This window comes from Mastomys coucha, unplaced genomic scaffold (genome assembly GCF_008632895.1).
Source record: "Mastomys coucha isolate ucsf_1 unplaced genomic scaffold, UCSF_Mcou_1 pScaffold20, whole genome shotgun sequence".
NCBI classification, from domain to species: domain Eukaryota; kingdom Metazoa; phylum Chordata; class Mammalia; order Rodentia; family Muridae; genus Mastomys; species Mastomys coucha.
The window spans coordinates 99,155,225-99,173,871 of record NW_022196903.1 but is presented as its reverse complement, the minus strand read 5'-3'; the positions used below and the strand labels follow the sequence as shown (position 1 = coordinate 99,173,871).

General features: G+C 36.7%; 1 protein-coding gene across 5 annotated transcripts in view; it reads right to left on the bottom strand.

Moving 5' to 3' along the window:
• Positions 1 to 18,647, bottom strand: part of Cntn4 (contactin 4) — a 975,079-nt gene that overhangs the window by 898,683 nt on the left and 57,749 nt on the right. The window contains exon 1 of one of the 5 annotated variants that reach the window (XM_031382783.1): positions 854 to 974. The exons of the other annotated variants lie outside the window; for them this stretch is intronic. The gene's annotated coding sequence lies outside the window, so the exon portion shown is untranslated. Of the gene's footprint in view, positions 1 to 853; positions 975 to 18,647 lie in introns of those variants that run through there. 5 annotated transcript variants of the gene reach the window in all.

Sequence of the window (18,647 nt, the reverse complement as noted above, 5' to 3'; positions counted from 1 at the left end):
ATACACAGAACATATAGAAGCACAAATAAATAAGATTATGAAAGTATAAAACAATATTATACTTGCTTATTTGTTTTTTTCCTAAAAGATGAAATTATTCTAAGTTGCCCCCCTATGTACAACTTCATCATTTAGAATTAACCCATTGTGTAATCATATATCATTTTGATCCATCTCCCTTTTTCTAATTGACTTTTATATGCCTGTTCTTTACTGTAAGAAAAATATTCCAGTAAACATTCTTTTGAACTTATTTGTTTATGGATAATTTGTATCTGAAAATGTACTTCAGCAAAAACTCTTGTATATTTTTTGGGTATGGAGCACATTAAGTAACTCCTTCAAAAGTTAAAAATATTTCATATTTTTATTTGATATCACAGTTTTGGTTGTTCATAGATATCAAACTATTAAAATGAAATGATCTTCAGCCTTTGTTGAGATTATCACTCTATATTGCTGCTCATTGTGTATAGGATATTTATTATACATTTCAATTCCCAATTATGACTTTTGTTTCTATGGCTCCATCCACTTTGCATACTTTGTGTTGTACAGTACTTTACAAATTGTGTAACTATAAAGTCTCCCTTTCTCTCTTCATTAGTGTTCTGATTTTTAATTTCCTAATTTTTCTAGTCTCTTTCTCTTCAGATTATCAGATTTTTTTTTACTCCTATGCTGTATTTATTCTAACAAATGAGTAGGAGGAAGAAAAGAAATTGAGATTTTTTTAAATTGAGCAATATAGAGTGAAATGTTAATGCTCTTGAACATTTTTTTTTCTAATATCTGAGAAGTTACTAAATCCTAATGACATATCAGAGGACAACATGCAGTAGTAGATTCCTACCTTCTCTCCTGGGTGCAGAGGATTGTTGTTTGGTTGGTGGAGAGTTTCTCTTGTCCCAGGATGGACTCCGATTCTCTCCTGGGTGCAGAGGATCGTTGTTTGGTTGATGGAGAGTTTCTCTTGTCCCAGGTTGGACTCCAACTTGTCATGCAGAGGAAGACACCCTTGAATTTTTATCCTGTTTATCTACCTCCTAAGTGCTGAGATTATAGGCATACATTAGCATGTCCAGCTCATGATGCCAATCTCATAAGACCTTTCTTACTTTAGTTTTAAAACTCTGAAGCACTTTAAATTGTTGACAATTAATTTGCCAGCCTCTTCTAGGACTTAAAAAGGAAGACATATGAATCTATGTATTTTATGTATTTAGATAAAGGAAAACAGTTGCTTCCATTTGTCTTCCATTAATAATTCATTTTATAGCTAGGAAAGTTTATTTTTTTCATGAAGCAAATTTTGATCTAATTTTATCCAAGAAAACCACAAAATGATTTGCATTAATATATGTTGCAGGATTTTCTCTGTCCAATCACATTGGTGCAGTGGCATTGGACATGAAATGCCAATTGGCAATTGGACAAGAAAAGGGAGGCAGAGCTAGGAGTTGGGGGATGAGAGAAAGAGGTCAGAGGAGGGAAGAGGAGGAAGCCAACATGGAGTCAGATAAACCAGAAGATGATCCTGATCCCACTTGGTGGTTTTAAACAGCCACAAGTAGCTAAGATTTTCACAAGGTTAGAATAATTGGGTTTAAGCTTTATCTGTATCAATTGGCTCTGAAATTATTGTATTGGCATCTTGTAAATTGTGATCTTATTGTTATATAAATCTGTTTGGATAATTAAGCTTATATAAATCTGTTTGGATAATTAAGCTTTAAGAGTCATGTAACTACTGGGTAACTAGCATCTAGATGGCTGATGGTGAGGGGTGTGGGGTGTTACATTAGAAGCAAGATGAGCTCCCTAGCTGGGAGAGAGTAGTTCAGCATTGAGAACACACCGAGCAGGACCCCGCCTGGACATAGTGTTGTGGCCCACCAGTACTGGTACTAGAGCGGGAAGCAAGGACCAGAGGGACAGGAGAGATGGCACAAAAACTTATTTAATATTTCCCACAACAAACATATCTATAAAAAAATGATTCTGAAAACTTCCTATATGTTGGTATGCCTATTTCTCAATTTTAGTGTTTTACCTTTTTTCACTTCTTATTTTCATAATCCAGGCATGCCATACTTGACTTTCTCTCCATTTCTACAAAAGCATATTCTCTTAATTCTACATATTTTCTATGGAGATGACTCCTAATCTGGATTTGAAGTATGTGTTTTCCACTGATTTAGTTTGTTTATATCTGTCATCTAGCCTCTTGATTTAAGTGTTTAGATTTATTAACTACAACCTTTCACATTTACAAACACGTTTATATTTCTAAATTTTTATTAGTAAATATATTCCTCTATGTAAGAAAGCTAACTATTTTTGTGAGGAAAAAAACTAAATGGTCCATAATTTAGCTATAATTTCTTCTTCAAAACAACAGCCATTCAAAAGTTCAACTTTAGGCTTATGGTTCAACAATAAAATAATTTAATGCGTAGGAGCTTTCATGTTTTTAACTGAAATAAAATTTTATATCAATTTACCACTCTATAAAAGCATCCCTAAGTTCTTCTCTCTCTTTTCTCTCTTCTCTCTCTCTCTTTTTCTCTCCCTCTCTCTCTCTTTCTCTCTCTCTCTCTCTCTCTCTCTCTCTCTCTCTCTCTCTTTCTCATTTCTGTTTATGTGTATATACATGGATGTTTGAATAGTACTGTGTTATGCTACTGAAGCAAGCAAGGGTCTCTGGCATGCTAAGTAGGCACTGTACCTGGGAGCTGTACACTAGAAAGCATTTAATGTTTTATATATATATATATATATATATATATATATATATATATATATACATATATATATGTGTACATATACATATATATTCTCCATTTGCATTGTAAAACTTTTTAGTCACATACTTGAAATCAACAAATTGTTCTTTCTGTTTAGAAGAGGAAAGCCAGAAGGTTATATGGAAATTGTCAGAAATAAAATCAAAAGGATTCTTTCTAATTTTTCACTTTATTTTTCTTCACCATGTTAACTTTATTTTCAATCTGATGTAATATTAACAAAGTACAATATTCACATCTATTAGAGGTGTTGTGAACATAAATGTTAATTTCATATTAAAGAAATATTCTCTTAACTCTGAATATGATACCATTTCTCACTCAATAATCAACATTTTAAAATATGTACCTTAGTTTCTAGTTTCTATGGAAAAAATATAAGGGCAACTTAAGGAAGAAAGTAGTTATATGTGGTTCAAAATTATGGGTTCATCAGTTTGGGGAAGTCACAGTAGGTAACCAGCTAGCTAATCATGTTATATCCATGATCAAGAGCAGAGAGCAATGAATTAGTATGACAAAGCAAAAGCTCAGGGTGCTCTTTCCACTCTTATGTGTGCTAAGATTCCCAACCAAAGAAACATACCAACCATGGAGGATAAGTCTCCACAACTTAATGTAACTAAGATAATCCCTCACAGACATACCCATAATACAAATTAATCTAGATAATCCTTCCTTGAGACATCCTTCCTAGGTGATGCTTGAGTATATTCTTTACAATTAAAGTTAAACCTCTCAGTTGTCTTAGTCAATACTTGCTACATTTTGACTGTGTTGTAGTGGTGATCACAACATGGGGGAAAAGTGAAGTTTCCCTATAAGTTTGATCTTTGGTTTTCCTGATGTTAATGAGAGTAAGCAGGGATGTAAAGAAAAGGAAACCATGAAACATTGTGATGAGAACATAAACTGCTATGAGCATTATGTAAAATTCTGAGGAGGTCTATCAATAACTAGAAATAAGATTACTTCATGCTTCAAAAATCTGGTGTCTTTGTTTCCTTTTTGTTGCCATAATAAAAAAAAAAACATGAAGAAAAGTAATTTGGGGAGGACAGGATTTATTTTATTTACATGTCCTGGTCACACTCCATCATGAAAGGAAATCAGGGCAGAAACTCAAGGTAGGAACCTGGAGGCAGGAACTGAAGCAGGGACCATGAAGGAGTGCCACATATTGGCTTCTTCCCTCATTTGCTCTGCCTTCTTTATTATACAGCTCAGCCCCATATTCCCAGGTATAGTACCTACCCCAGTGGACTCATCCTTCATATATCAGTAATTAACCATGAACACACCCGATAGAATTGCTGACAATACAGTAAGATTGAAAAATGTTATTAGTTGAAGCTTCCCATTCCCATATTACTCTAAAATGTGTCAACTGGACATAAATATGTAAATAAATAAATAAATCTAACACACATACTCTGTAATTCAAAGTTCATATCTAAAGAAGAGAACATAATTATAATTGTCTGTACTGTAACATGGTAACTGTAGCAATGGCCAAGATATAGAAACAATCTACAAGACTGTTGATTGCTAATGGCTAGTGAATAATATACAAGCCAATCATAAGAGAGAAACCTTAACATTTGTCATAACATGTGTGAATCATGAATCTGATGTTATATCCATTTAAGTAAGCCAAACATAGAGAAGAAATGCTGTATCATCTTGTTTTACTATACCACCTACAAAGTCAACTCATGGAAGATATAGGTAGTTTGTGGGCAATAGGAAATCAGGATCCAGGAGATGTGGGTCTAGAAATAGAACCTTGCTTTGATGGACAATCTCTAGGGACCTAAGGTCAGCACAGTGACTACAGAGGATGTAAGCATATAACTGAGGCACTTTGGAGATGACTCAGTGTGTAAAGTGCTTACCTTAGTAGTAGTAGGACATGATGTCTATCCTCCTGGTATCATGGATGAATTCAATGGCAGCACTGGGGAGGATCAGAAATGAAGGTGCCTAGGGCTTGCTGAGCAGCTAGTCTACGCTAACTAGCAAAAGGAAAGCCAGAGCTGAAAGTCTTTTACTGACTTCTCAAAGGCATATTTCACAGTTACTCACTGGCAGTTCGTGTTGCAGATGAGAAATTGAGTGACAGGCAATTTCTCTTTTCATTGCAGGTAACCCATCCTTACCTGACAACTGTCAGACAAATTTATTTTGCATGAGGAATTTCCTCTTGAACCATGGACTTCAACATTTTACCATGATAGGTCTGAAAGGTTTTATTTTGCTCCATGTTTACAACCCTGTATTGAATGTATTCCATGTGGAGGCTTTCAAAATTAGGTCAGCTTAGAAGGAATCCTCATCTGTTACTTTTCCTCATTTCTTGCATATTCCCCATTTCTAAAACTCTCATTATGTGGTAGGATATGAGTTGAAAGAGAGCCCATGGATATCATCTTCACTGAAAGATCATCTTCCCTTTTCCATTGAATTATATGGATTCTGTTAGCCTTCTACTTAATGAATTTTGTTCCCCATTGCAAGGATTTTTTCCTGATGTTCCCTTTTAATACAGAAGTACATACCTTGTTGCTTTCTCTAGCAATCCTGTTCATTCTTTAGTTATCTTACTCTATCTCTCCCTTCCCTTCTTCTTTCCCACACTCCTTTCTTCTTTAGCACAAATTTTCAAATTTCCCTTTAATTTTTAACTTGGTTTTTCAAGGGCAATATCCTCTTGAGTGTAGTCGAAACCTGAGATTTCTGTAGCATTATTTCTTCACTCCTTTTGGATTTTCGCAGCCAAAGGCCAGCATATAACAAAGGGCATCTTTCTCTACTTTCTAAATTTCATAAATATCATTTGTTCAACAAAAGAGGACAGAATATTCATCACCATCCTTCTTTGCACAAGGGAGGAAAGAGCCCTCCTGTGGATTTTCCAGTTGTCTAAAACAATCATTTTTTTTCCTTGTAATATGTAACAGGAGGTGGGAAATAAAAAAGTACAAAACAAAAAAACATGGTAATTGTGTACCAAGACATTTATTCATTTTTTATGCCTATATTTCCTTATATTAATAGTCTTTGCCTTGTTTGAAAAGCCAAAAAAAAAAAAAATATGTGTACACAGTTAACAGACCTTCAAAAAGACTAGTTGTTAATACAATGAATAAAACTCTGAAAATAAAATACTTAATTTCCTACCCTGTAAACCTCTCAGTGCTAAAAACCTACAAGTATTTCAAGTACAAATCAAATGGATATCACAGAAACTCTGCAAGGAGTAAGACAAACATATAACAAAACTTCACAACAATGTGTGTCTTGATTATCATTCACATATACATTATATTTCATGTCAAACCAGATTTCCTCTGAAAACTGAAAAAAAAAATACAAATCCTTGGAATATTTTTAAAAGCAAAAAGAGCTGTGTCTTGTTTACAAATGTTAGTTAATTTATACCAAAGAACTGGGACAAATTATCCTAGGTTTCTAATAAAAGAGGATTACTTTAGTTCATCTAAGCTGTTTATCTGATTACAGTTAAAAAAAAAAAAAAAACACCACCAACCAAGGAGTACACATGGTGGGACTGATAGCTCCAGCAGCATGTGTATAGTAGAGGATGGCCAAGTCAGTCATCAACAGGAGGAGAAGCCCTTGGCCCTGTGAAGGTTTTGAGCCCCAATGTAGGGGAATGCCAGGGCCAGAAAGCAGGAGAGGGTTGGGTGGCAAGCAGGGAGAGGGGGAAGGGAACAGGAGTTTGTTCTTGTTATTGTTTTTTGGGGGGTATTTTTTGGAGGGGAAACTGGGAAAGGAGAAATCATATGACATGTAAATAAAAAATATCTAATAAAATAAAGAAAAAAATAAAATATAGCAAAATTAAAAAATTAAAAATTAAAAAAAAAAAAACACTATGCCCATGAAAACAGAAAGAAACATGACCCCATTTCTTGATTAATATAAGAACAGCTCCAAATTCAGAGCTTTATGGACTCTTCATATTTCTCTTGTGAGGAAACATATTTAAGTATTCTTTCTGGTCTTCTAGACTCATAATTGTCTTTCACTTTCAATTACTTTAGCCAGAATCCAGACTTCAGTGGGTTTTGACTCCATCTGGGAAACTTTTCATCATAGATCAATCTTATTCCAATACTGCTATCCTCAGATCAATTTAGAAACAAAGTTATACTTTACCTGTCTCCCGGTCTCTGAACAAGCACATGGCAGACTCACTCAAAGCATCTCTGGAGTATCTCAGACCTTTCTCCTCTCACTACCTGTCACTCCCTACACTGAACAGCTGTTTCTGGTCTTTTATCATTCATGTTTTATGGAATTTCAAATATATCTTTGTAAAATACCTAGTTTTGGTAATTTTCAATTATGTCTCATTGTTCAGAAAAATAGTAATAATATAGCCCAGAAAACTTAACAGAAATCACCTCCATAAGCAAACCAATTTTCTTTCCTGCCCTTCATACCTGTATCATAATGACTTAATGCCAGTTACCAGAAGTTTCATAGGTTTTTCTCATTCCACCTGTGTGCAAACACTAGCCCTTTTAAATTTGGCACTATTGTTCTATTTGCATAAAGACACATACTCCAGGAGACAGGAGCAATGTCCTGCTTACACTCACCCATAACAGATACTACTCATATTTACCACTAAGGACATCCATAAATGAAAGAACACATGGCCAAATATTTAGCTTCTCTTCCTCTACTCTACGAAATAAGCCCCAGGAGAGTAAAGGTTTTATGCTCGTTTTTCCTAGTCAGGGGATTGAACCCAAATATTCATATAATAGGCAAATATTCTATGACTAGGCCTCATGGCTAGCCAAAGAAACTACCTTCTTGCACTGTATCTTCCAGATCTACACAGATTCTTTTCATAGACTGAAGAGACAAAATGCAGAGTTACTGAATATATAAAACAAATTCAAATAACAAAAATCGGTTAATGCTACACTGAAATAAGGACATAATTCTTAAAAAGCGCTACAAACACTAGCCCAAGGCTAAGGAAATTTGATGGATCTAAAGAAAGCCTGAATATGGCTTAGATACCAACTCTTAGAACTATGTTATCAAATATACAGAATTAGGAAAATAGAGTGATGAATATACAGATGCAGCAGTCCCTTCAACAAGTTAGTCAAAACTAGTTACAAATGTGGCACAATGGCATGCAGTTGATTTGGGGCTGATTATTCATTCCTCAGTGAAAAAACAAAACAAAACAAACAAAAAATAAAACAAAAACAAAAACCAGTGAATGCAATTAAAAGCCCCACATGAAATTATTGAAATTTGGTTTCCACCATATTGCACAGCAAAATAATTAATAAATTTATCTAGAATTCAAATTCAATTTTTTCTTACACCATATTCTGAAAGTTTTCTTTCAGGTTTTTACTGAAATTTATTGGTTTGTTTTTCTAGACCACACGTCTCAGGCTGGCTTAAAATGCATAATGGATGTCAGGTTGGCCTAGAACTTATATTTCTCCTGCTTCAGCCTCTTAAGAGTGAATTACAGTTCATCACCATGCTGACATTCTCAAGTTTGTAACTGCTATGCAATGTGTTTTCTTAAATTAAACACCAGCATATTTAGAACCTTAGGGTATGACACTCACTTTTCCTGCTTTATCTCCTATATCCCTTCTCAGTTAAATAAGGGTTTTAACTCAAGTGACTATCAAGTGCTTCTACCTCCAACATTTAATAGAATGCATTGAAGTGGAAACTTCTGGTTCCTTTGAAAACTCAGTTGTGTCATGTAATGTTTTTTCTGGAAAAAATTATACTTGTCTTATGAGCAGATGTTTTACTGAGGCAGAAACATGGGAGTGTGTTTTGCTGAGAACAGACATGTAATGTTTTTCTGTAAGCTTCCAGGAAAGGGGGCATCTGATGTTTTGCTAGAGTGTACTCTTGTGAGGACACATGATGTTTGGAAGGGGCATAAATATAAACCAAGAGACAGTGGACAATGAGGTGTGGCATTGGTTCACCTGGTTACTCTTTGTTCATCATCTTTGGGTTTTGCTGATGCTGGTCATCATTGATGACACTTAGGCCTTGGTTCACCTTGCCTTCTTCAATGCTTATCATTTGTCATGACTTCATAGAGAGAATGTACCAAAGAATTTCTAGTGGTGTTCTGGAAGCTTCTTGTCACTTGTGGGTACTCAGGCTGATTGGCAGAGCCTCCTGGTTTCTTCTGGATCAAACTGCCATTGCTATTTCATGAATGCTATTTTGGGCTGTATCAAGCTGCTGCTGCTGATTCAGGAGAACTGAACTCATGTTATCCTGACAAAGAATACTGAAATCATCCCAACAACTATTTCTAAATATGTCCACATCCTCCTATTAACCTTTCCTTTCCACTGTCTCTAGTGGTTGGTAGGCTAGAAGAGATAGCAAAGGATTTAAGAACTCATATTAAAGTAGATTTTTAAAAAAATATAACCATATTATGTGCATTTATGGACTTAGAGACAGAATGCAATATAATTGACTCAGTGACAACAAAAAAATTAAAACTAAATTTAGTAATATGTTTATTTTTATCTCTAACCTTAAGTTCTCCATAAACAACTAAGGTAGCTAAGCAATTGACTAGTTGATTATCTTCAAAGGAATATTATCAAAGTAAGCAGAAGAAATACGGGAGACTTGAAAAAGTAGAACAACAACAACAGCAAGCAAAAACAAAAACAGAAATGAGAAAGGAAAATCTGCCTTAGTTTCAGAATTCAAGATCAAGAAAAATTACTAGCCATGTCCTAATGTTAAAGTTATATAAATAATCCAATACAAGTACTTCAAGGCTAAAAATAAATTAAGCAAAGTTTGTCAAAGGTTATATAAAAAGTAAAAATTAAAAATATGGCTATGTCAAAAGCACCTTAGTATTGTTTAGATCAGGAATAAATCAAGGGGAATAAATGCCATCCATTATAAATAGCTTTAAAACTAAAAGAGAGTATCATGAATGGTGGTTTAGAGATCTTACAGTCTACAAAACAACTGCAAAAAGGTTCTTTTATCTTTTTCTCACACAACACACTGCTGCCAATAGTCGTCTGTGAAAGTAGAGAAAACTAAATGTTCAAAAAACACTTGACAGATCATCCACTTAGTGTGAAATGCACAGGGCGGGCACCTGTGATAGCCTTCACAGAGCCATCTCTAAACACAACTCGTGTGTTTCATATCCTTTCCAGTACTCTGTAGTACTGATCCTCAATGTTTGTGGAAAACTGGCTTATAAAACCCAACAGTTATCTTAGGCAGAACAAAAATGTTAGGTCATGATAAACTCAAACAAACTATGCTCGCATATTTCTTGATATTTGGTTTTATTGTTTGTTTGTTTGTTTTATTTTGATTGTATAGAACTAGGTTTTTGAAAAATGACCCTGCACATGTGAGGCAAGCAGTCTACCACTAATCTATGTCACCAGCCCTTGAAAATTAATATCTAAAATATTTTAAGATTCACAAGGGAGAATTGGAGATGTAAATTTTTTCTAATTTTGATGTGAATTGTCCTTATTCTTAGTCTTCTAGTGACGCTCTTTTGGAAATTAGTTGAGCCTGAAGAAACGGGGTCTCACTAGTAGAAGTAGGACACTGGGGTTGCTCATACATACACCCTGTCCACTGGTTGCTTTCTAATTGCAAGTTCTATGTGAAGATCCACTCGTGCTATACCACCACAGTAACTGGAAGCTTAGATTTTTACCCTAGATTCTTTGGGCTTCTGATATCCTTTAAGCAAGAGCCTAAGAAAGGAATCACAATGTTAGGTGGGGTGATGAATCCAAGTAACCAAGGGGAAGTTGGATTGCTTCTCCACAACAGAGGTAAGCAAGTTTACGTTCGGCATGCAGAAGATCCTTTAAGGTATCTGTTGGTGTGAGCATATTGTGTGATTAAAGTCAATGGGAAGCTACAACAACCTAATTCAGGCAGGATGGCAAAAGGAATAGGCCAGTCAGAATGAAGGTATGGGTCACTACTCCAAGAAAAGAGCCAATATCTGTTCATGAGGTTTTTGGGGGTGGAAGAAAAACAGAGTTGGAAGTAGAAAAAGATAGTTATAAATATCAGCTAAGGTCACATGGCCAACTGGAAAAATGAAGATTGTAACTGATGTAAGAGCTTCTGTAATATTTTCTTAAGAACATTTTTGTACAGAGCCAGCAGAAAGAATGGAAACAGGTAACCTCAGGAGGTAGGAAGTTGGGCAGATACTCCAGAATGCACCAGAGACCTGGGAGGTGAGAGACTCTCAGAAATCAAAGGGAGGGACCTTAGGTGAAATGCCCTACTGTAGGGAGAAGGAACTTATAGAGCCCACCTCCAGCAGGAAGACAGGGCATCAAGTGAGGGAGATGGGGCATCCCACAGTCACAACTCTGACCCATAATTTTTCCTGTCTGAAAGAATTACAGGGATAGAAATGGAAAAGAAGGTCCAGCAATAGGCCCAAAATGGGATCCAGCTCAAAGGGAGGTCCCAAGGCCTGACACTATTACTGAGGCTATGGAGCCCTCAAAAAAGGGACCTAGCATGACCACACTCCACAAGACCCAACAAGCAGCTGAAGAGTCAGATGCAGATATTTGCACCCAACCAGTGGACAGAAGCAGCTGACCTCTGTTGTTGAATTAGGAAATAACTGAAAGAAGCTGAGTAGGAGGGAGACCCTTTAGAAGAACCAGCAGTTTCAATTAATCTGGACCCCAACATCTCTCACTGGACCACCAAACAGGCAGCATACATCAGTTGATATTAGGCCCTCAACACATATACAGCAGAGGATTTCCAGGTCTGTGTTCATTAAGAGTTGATGCACCTAACCCTCAGACCTGAGGCCCTAGGGAATTTAGAGATCAAGTGGCATGGGAGGTAGGAACATCCTTGTGGAGACAGGGGTATGGGGAGGAGGTATGGAATGGAATGTGGAACAGTCAGAAGGTGGACAGTGGGGGGGATAAAATATGGAGTGTAAATATGGAGTGTAAATAATAAAATATGGAGTGTAAATTAATTAATTAAATAAAAGGATGCCTTTGTACAGATATTTGTGTTTTAGTTCCTTGATTTCTTTATCATATAATGTAACCTAAACTAACAGAATGTCAGTGGTTATATTTAAGTTTGAAATACTAAATTAATGTTTCTCAATAACATTGGCATCTATTTTAAGATTTATAATTTATTTGTGGTTGTAGGAGGGATAGTTATATCATGTTAGGAGTGACTACAACTGGATTAAATAAATAATATGTTGTGATTATATGTAGGGGAGTCATGTTTGGTGTTATTATGATCTGGTTATGGTTTTTATTTGGAAATTAAACATGACATGAGGAAATAAGATTGTGAGTCAAGTCGACAAGGGGTAGACTTATGATAGCTATACTGGGCTGTCAACTTGATTAGCTGGAATTGACTAAAACCCAAGTGTGTGGGTACACCTGTGAGGGATTCTTCTTCCTTAATTAAACCATATGAATTGGCTAAAGGCCCATCTTTAGTCCAGATCATAGGTGGGAAGATCCACCTTTAATCTTAGCCACATCTTCTACTGGCAGCATGTATAAAGGACAGGGAAGAAGGAAACTGGCTTTCTCTTTGCCTGCTTGTTCATTCTCTCTGGATAGTTCATTTCTTCACTGATTCTACATCCTGTTTCTTATGATTCTTCCATATATTGAAAACCAGCAAAGTCATCCATCCTCACAGACTGAACAACTACTGGATTCTTGAGCTTATATATTTTTTTGTAAGTTCTGCTCTTCCAAAGAATGCTAATACGTGTGTCTACCCTAGAGGCTTGCATTTACCTAATTATCTTGGAAGCCTCAATTAGGTATCTAACTCAAAATCCTTTAACAGAGAACAGAACCATACTTGAACAACATAAGAGACCATATAGAAATTTATTTTTCTTAGTCATCCCCAGTTATGTTATAAGAAATTTTGAAAATGTGTGTGCAAAACTATTCACAGAAAACGATAGATGGTCAACTTCTGGAAATATGACAGAATTTCTTCCACAACTACTTCTCTCAGTGTCCCATCTTCAAGTCTTTCTCTTGTAAGCTGTTTGTTCTAGAACAGAAAATGAGATGTTTAACTTTGCCACTCTTTCTCTCTCTCTCTGATCTCCCAGGATTTGTGTTTGTTACAAGGCTTTCAAACATCTCTCACTTCCCATTATGTTGCATGGCCAAGATACAAGGACACAAGTATGAAATCTTGCCAACTGCTACTACATTGAATCCAAAAACTCATTTTGTAATTCAGGCTTTCAGGTTGAGGCTGCACTCTAATTTCACTATCAATGAAACCATCCTCTATAATTTAGAGGGCTTTTTTTGCATTAATTTCAATGGGTTTCTGAGAATTTCATGTAAGTATGTGCTTATTCATCCAAGTTTCTTGAATGAAAACAATGATTTATTCTGTACCTACTTATGAAAGAGAATTAATTTCTGAGAAAATGCCGAGGAAAAAGTTTGTAAGCCAAGAAGTAAATAATTCAAGATAAATGTTACTAAATCTCTCTAAAAATGAAATTATGACGGATGTAGAAAATAGTCTCAAACATTTTATTTTATCTTACTTTTCTATTCTCAGGGTCAAATACTGATTCTAGTGATTTGCTTTATCTCTGCTCTGGCCTCAAGTCTCCTCTCTCACCGTCTTGTACTTTTCAGATTCTTGATCATCCTATTTGCCAACAAGACTGGCTTTTTTTAAGTTCAGAAAGGGCTTCTAGAACTATAGCCTAGGTAAGCCCCAAACTTCTGACTGCAAGAAAAATACATCTACCAAGTCAAGCTTAGATCCTAACCAGCTTAATAAGTCCCTTAATTATAAACAGCAAGCTCATATTTTTAACCCATAGATGATAATTGAGCAGTTTTTGAATGTTTAATCCCCTTCAGGATGTTAAAGTCCACCTGCCCTGAAAACACCTTCCCTCAGACAACTTTTCCTCAAGCTGCTTTGCTTCAATCCCGATTAGCATCACTGACTCTCTTCTTACCACTTTAAGAAATATTTGCATATACATTACTTTCCCTCCTATTTTATTTCCCTCTTGATTACATGTCTTCTTCCTATATTTCCAAGTCCATTTATTAAAAATCTTTTCCTTCTAACAATCCATCACTCATATGCTTTACCCCATTTTCACTTTTATTACCCACCGGGTTTTGCATATTTTGTGATGTGACTGTACGTGCATTTTTTTTTCATTTTAAGAATATTTCAATTTGTCTTTACATCATAAAACATCAACTGCAGATCAGACAGCCGAACTTGCCCATCTTGACTAAAGATAAAATGGAGATCAGGCAATGGGGTTTCACACCTGTAATTCTAGAATTTCTTGTAGCCCCAGTGTCTGAGAAACTGATGCAAGAAGATTAGAACTCTCAGGCCAGCCTTAGCTACATATCATGTGCAGGGTTCTCTGGGCTACAGGAAAACCTGCCTCAAACATCTAAAACTAACCAGCTGATGAGTAAAAGATGCAACTGCCACAATGGCATGACTCAGAATGGAATCTTCTTTGAAACATGATGGCAGAAGGTTGAAGAACAAAACAGGGAAATTCCTAGGAACAGAGGAAGGAATACTGTTTAAATGACTTTTCCAAAGCAAAATATTTGATAAGAGCAAACTCCTCACTGTTTGAGCTTTGAAGAGGACAGACTAGACTCCACCCAGAGCTGGAGATAAACATGTTCCGTCACAGCAGAGAAGGCATGATGGCTAGAATGTGAGGCAGATGGTCACAATATGGCTACAGCCAAGGAAGCAGAGAGCAATGGGTTGGGGTGCCCAGTTCATTTTCTCCATTTTTATTCACTATTGGGACCAAATCCCATCAATATTGTCAACCAAATAAACCTCCTTAGAAACACCCTCATAAACATACCGAGACATTTTATCATGGTGAGATCCTGACCCCAATCAAGCTGACAATGAATGTTAGCCATCACAAATAAGCAAAGATACACTAATGGGGAATACAAATGTCTTCAAAATGACTCAAAGACTCATAAACATCCCATGAAACCAGACTTCTTCATGCCAAATAGCAAGGACTATTTGATAACTCCTGGTGATTTACATATTTCCTCACATTCCTGAGAAATTTCACAGCACTGGCACTAGCTAAGTCTTCCTCAGGGTATTATTCTACTGTAGGAACTTGAGAACAGAGAGAATAGAAGTAAAATATTTTAACATATTCGGTAGTTTCTTAGCTGACTACAGAGTTCCTTCTTTTCACATTTATTTCCTCTTATCTAAAGCAAAATTAAGTTATGGTATACTGTACATAATATAGACCATTGAGAGTAAATGAATTTGCAAACTAAGGTCTAAAGGCAATTTGATTTCTTATTCTGATTATCCCCAGGTATAAAATCAGCTCTAGGAACTACAAATCTGATCAATGTCATTGCTTACTGCAGCCACACGGTGGCACTGCTTACGGACACTGCTTAGTAATTTGGGCCTTTGTTACAAAGGCCACCTGCTCATATATACATTCCTGCCATGGCTTTATAAAACCTATGAATGATGCCACCATTTTCCAAATGATAAACCCATAGAAGATAACCATTATTTAGGCTTCCAAGGTTCCCCAGGCTCAGTTACATTGATTACACAAGCAGCCACCAAGCAACCAGGTGTGTTAACAATGAGACTGGAGTGTCTCTGGTTTGTATCATTTCTCTCTAAAATACCATCTGTTTTGCCTCTAAACAATGACATAATCACCCATATCCACGGACCCAGCTTTCCATCTTCCCAAATACTGAGGACTATTAGACTATTTCCGGCAACCCATATTTTTCCGTAATCTTCTCAGGAGGGAGTTGATCATGAACAGTTAATTCCCCTGGCAGAAATCAGCAGAGGCTTCCTCATGCCAGCCTTCTTCTGAAAGGCCACCAAAACAGAGATATCAGGATCCAGTTATTCTTAATTGAACTTGGCTGGCAGGTAGTGCTCTGACTACACACTACAATCATATTCAATGCTTTGGTGGATAACTAAAGGGCCCCCAAGCAAAAGATACAGTGAAACCCACTGTGGACTGGCAGGTCAAGCAGTGTTCTTTTGAGGAAATGGAATTTAACCTGAGATCGTAATGATGAACCAGAATTACCTATGGGCCTCTCCAGCGTAGCCTGGGTCAGTCAGACACTTATTTGATGTGCTAAACGAAAGGACAACTTTATTGCATAGGAAAGACCAAAAGGAGAGAAAGAGACAAAGATCACAGGAAGCTTGGACTAAATGGTTTTCAAAATATTGACAAACTATCATCTTTAGCATCAATGCCCATTGGCAACCAAGAGTCAAAGCAGAATCATTTAAAAATAGTCTTTAAAGAAGTTAAGAGGGAAAAAAACCTAAAGGTATCTCATGCAATACACTGATGGTACCTTTTGCTGTAATCAAAAATCTTCTGTAAGTTCTTCCTATGGGATCCATGTGTCAGTGTCTCTGCTTTCCCAAAGTTACTGCTGAGACAGAAATAATGTATTTGTATGTCCTGTGGCCTCAGGTATCCTACTTCCCTAGAAATGATACTAAAGCTCCAAGGTCAGAAGGTAATGGGTCAGGCATCTGAGTCAAATCTTTTCTGCTGCACAGGAATACATTAATGCAGGTAGGTAATCACTGCCATAGGCAGATCAAGATATGGAATTCACATTTAAAATCAGCACTATGCTGATAATGAGGTGATGATGTGCAAGGCTTACTATATTAAATTTCCAGGCTTTCTCTGAATACAGATCTTTCAAGGGAAAAATAGTTAAATGAACATGAATGACAAGATGCTAAAGCCTATGACACAAAGAGACATTTGACAAATTTTGCAAGGGTATTTCAACAGAAGAGGAAAGCCATGGCAGGATAAAATATGTTACCGTCTGTTTAGGTTGCCCCTCTCTGGATAGTCCACTATAGATGACGGGGGGACTAGTGATTTCATTTCCTCTATAATTCTCTCTCTTTCAGGGGTCACACAGAGGGTGATTAAATGGCTTTTCTTTATTTTTTGTTATGTTTGCCTCTTCTCACGAATTGTGAGCATTTCCCATGGGAACCTCTGGACATGCTATAAGAGCAAAACAGATCACAAAAAGTCATTCCATCTTTCCTTACAGCAAAATACTTTATTCACTCTTCCTGTAGAAGCAACACTTCAGGACATTTGAATCCAAGATATGGTAAGTAAGTCTGTTTTGTTCTTAGTATGCTCTACCTATCGAAAGGAAAAGCACCACGGAAATATTTTCACTTAAAAGAAAGCAATCTAAAGTTATTTGGACACAAACTTAAAAAGATTATGCTGGAATATCTTCTGAGTTTAAAGCAATCTGAGCTAGTCTTCCTATCAGGGTTCTGAATGGAGTAGAACTAGGAAATTTAAAATGGAAAAAAAATTATTACATCTACAACATCCTACAAAAATGCATGTGATCACTTCATATGACTGCGGAATGTAAACTTCAGTTACATCACACCAGAAATCGGATTGCGTCAGTGATGATTTATGTAGTAACATAAGGTGTAGTGAGAGAGAAGCTATATACAAGATTCTGTGCACATGTGAGTATTTCACTTGACAAGAGGAACTTTCTTAAGCTCTTTAAATGAAAGATGCTATGCTGCTGCTTCTTAGTACCATTCTAACTTTGAAAATATAAGCATAGCTTCCCTGTGTTTCCAACATGCACTACATTTCTAGTGAATGCCAAGATCAACTCTTCAAGAAGACAGAAAAGCCCTGCAATTGCACTGCCCAAATTTATTTTTTCTTTTTCTTGTTGTATTGGAATATTTCCTTTATTTACATTTTAAATGTTATCCCCTTTCCTGGTCCCCCCCCCTGAACTCCCCTATTACTTTTTCCCTCACCCTTCTTTTATGAGGGTGTTCCAACACCCACCCACTCTCTTCTACCTCTCTGCCCTCGAATTCCCCTCCACTGGGGCATGGAGCCTTCACAGGATCAAGGGCATCTCCTCCCATCGATGCCTGACAAGGCAACCCTCTGCTACATATGTGGCTGGAGCCAGGAGTCCCTCCATGTGTACTCCTTGGTTGGTGGCTTAGTCTCTGGGAGCTCTGGGGGTTCTGGTTGGTTGATATTGTTGTTCTTCAGCAAACCCCTTTATCTCCTTCAATCCTTTCTCTATTTTTCTCTGTTTCAGTCTTTAGTTCATTGGGGACCTTGTACTCAGTCCAATGGTTGGTTGTGAGCATTTGCCTCTGTATTTATCAGGCTCTGGCAGAGGCTCTCAAGACATAGCTATATCAGGTCTCTGTCAGCAAGCATTTCTTAGCATCCACAATAGTGTCTGGATTTGGTGACTGTATATGGAATGGATTCCAAGGTGGGGCATTTGGTGCAATTTTAATCCAGTCCATTCTCTACACAGCAGTAAAAAATAATCTAGAAGACAAACAGGTGGCTGCTTACTTAAGTAGCGCTTGCCTCACTCAGAATAAATGATGCTCCTTCACCCAGCCTCAGTTTGTGTCAGTACCACTGCTGAATGTCTGACTTCTCCTTCCCACAAAGGTTGAAAATTACTAATTCCATCTAGAATTAGGGTGCTTCTGTATTCATGCTTACTGCTAACTTTAGTCAGGTTTTCCCAGTACTCTCATGAGACTACATTTAGCAGAGTGAACAGCCATCAATTCCGGTTCTCAGAAACTGTCTCTCACATAGCTGATTCCCTTCTCATCCTTTATATTGTTTTTGTCCATCAAGTTGTTTTG